At 38.0% G+C, this 2,290-nt stretch overlaps 1 non-coding gene across 1 annotated transcript; it reads left to right on the top strand.

Annotated features, from left to right (window-relative positions):
- Positions 1–460: 460 nt before the first annotated feature.
- Positions 461–567, top strand: LOC141617821 (small nucleolar RNA R71). Its single transcript, XR_012531219.1, has one exon. It is a non-coding gene; the product is annotated as a small nucleolar RNA R71 (small nucleolar RNA).
- Positions 568–2,290: the final 1,723 nt, after the last annotated feature.

Here is a 2,290-nt window from a genome sequence, read left to right as displayed (position 1 = left end):
ATAGTTGGAATAAGGGGTACCACTCTTGTATGCTTGGAAAGCATTCACTTGTTCATTTGTTCCCCTACATTCACTTTGGTCATGTCCCAAAGTTCCACAATTCTCACATATCCCACTTGGGATTGATGAAGATGCCGTCATGGCATTAACATGATGCTTTGGTGATTTTGAGACTTCTTCAAGCCTAGCCATAGCTTTTTCAAACTTCAAATTGATTGTGTCAATATGAGCACTAAGTTGAGCACCCAATTGAGTAATAGAGTCCACTTCATGCTTTCCTCCTCTAGTAGCCTTGCGAGGTCTACTATATTGTGAGTTATGGACCGCCATTTCCTCAATCTTATTCCATGTTTGATTGTCATCAACTTCGGTGAACATTCCATTTGATCCCATATTGAGAATGTTCCTTGAATCTTCATATAAACCGTTCCAAAATTGTTGTACCAAGAACCATTCGCTAATTCCATGGTGAGGACATGAGCTACAAATTCCCTTGAACCGCTCCCAAGCTTTATACAAATATTCTTCATCCCTTTGCTTAAAACCCGTAATTTGAGCTCTTAGCATGTTAGTCTTTTCCGGTGGGTAGAATTTTTTGTAGAAAGCTAGAGCCAACTTCTTCCAAGAATCTATTCCGAGAGTGGCCTTGTCAAGGCCCTTCAACCATTGTTTCGCGGTGCCGATTAGAGAAAAAGGAAATAAGACCCATCGAATTTGGTCTTGAGTCACACCGGTTTGAGAGATTGCATCACAATAGTCGCAAAAGGTTTCCATATGAGAATGAGGGTCTTCACTAGGCATCCCCCCAAATTGGCTCCTTTCGACTAATTGGATACAGGCGGATTTGGCAATAAAATTTCCGGTTAGATGTTGTGGTGTAGGAGTACCATTGGGTAGGTTCTCCTCGGTGGGTACGGAATGTGACGAGAATTTAGGCATTGTAGGTTGATTTTGTGGGGTATTGTGTAATGGGTTCTCCTCTCCTTCTATTGCGAAAGGGTTGATGAACTCAATAGTTGGTTGAACAATCTCACTAATACCTCTCAAATTCCTCCTAGCAAATCTCCTATTGTTCGTCAAGGTTCTTTCAATTTCACGGTCAAAAGGTAACAAATCACCTTGTGACCTTCTAGACATGCAAAATATCAAACAACTCGAAAACAATTAGAACAAACCTTAAGGAGTTTTACTTCCCTAAGGCGAAGAAAGACACAACTAATAACAATAAAAGGAAATCTAAATCAAGTAAACACCGTCCCCGGCAACGGCGCCATTTTTGATCGGTCCGTTTCGTGTTCACAATTTAAGGTGTGGTCGTTGGGTCACATCCGAATCAAAACACAATTTATAGCTTCACAAACAACTCTACAATTAGTAAAGAGGCAAGTAAAGGTCGGATCCCAAGGGACGGGTATTGAAATGAGATTTCTATTGCAACTAGTGGTGTCTTAAGGGTGTCACAAATTGGGTTGATGTAGAAGGTCACTAAACTAAAATATCAAAGGAAATAAACAAGAAAGATGAATTAGAGGGTTGTAAACAATTGATTAAAAAGCACTAGGGTGTCATGGGATCATAGGGGAATCATGGGAATTGATCATACAAACATGTTCTCAAATTATAAGCAAGCAATTATTGTTGTGATGGATTGAGTTGGGTTATATCTTACAATCCTAGGAAAGTTTGGGTCCCGGAGCCGAATCGATTAGATTGTACAACACCTACAAGTCGACTTAGTCTTCCCTACTCAACAACATGCATGGTCTAATGAGACTCGAGTTGGTTTATGTCTTACAAGTCTCATTGAAAAGATAGGTGATGGTAGTAAATGCAAGGATTCATAGGCTTAGCATTTCATCAAACATAACATGTGCATGAGTTGAGATCAAAACAAGCAAGCAAATAAAACATGAAAGCATATTAATTTAAGCATGAATCATTCCCCATGTTGGTTTCCCCTAATCACCCATTAACCCTAGCTAAGAGACTACTCACTCATTATCATGTTGATCATGCTAGAAAGGTTGTCAATCATACCAACAAAATGAAACATGATGAATAAATGAAAGTAATTAACAATAATTAAAAAGGAATTAAGAGAATTATACCTACTAATGATTCCAATAATAAAGCAAAGATAAAAGAAGTACTTGATGCTTGATTGAGAGGTTGTCAATCTCCCAATAATAACCCAAATAATCTTCAATTACCCAAAAATAAAGAATGAACAAAAGAGAGTTTAAGGAAATAAAACTTGTATTAGAACTTTATTAATTGTTGATTACAAAAT

This window comes from Silene latifolia, chromosome 1, assembly GCF_048544455.1.
Source record: "Silene latifolia isolate original U9 population chromosome 1, ASM4854445v1, whole genome shotgun sequence".
Taxonomy (NCBI): Eukaryota; Viridiplantae; Streptophyta; class Magnoliopsida; order Caryophyllales; family Caryophyllaceae; genus Silene; species Silene latifolia.
The sequence above is the reverse complement of the archived record's forward strand: the minus strand, read 5'-3'. Positions and strand labels throughout refer to the sequence as shown.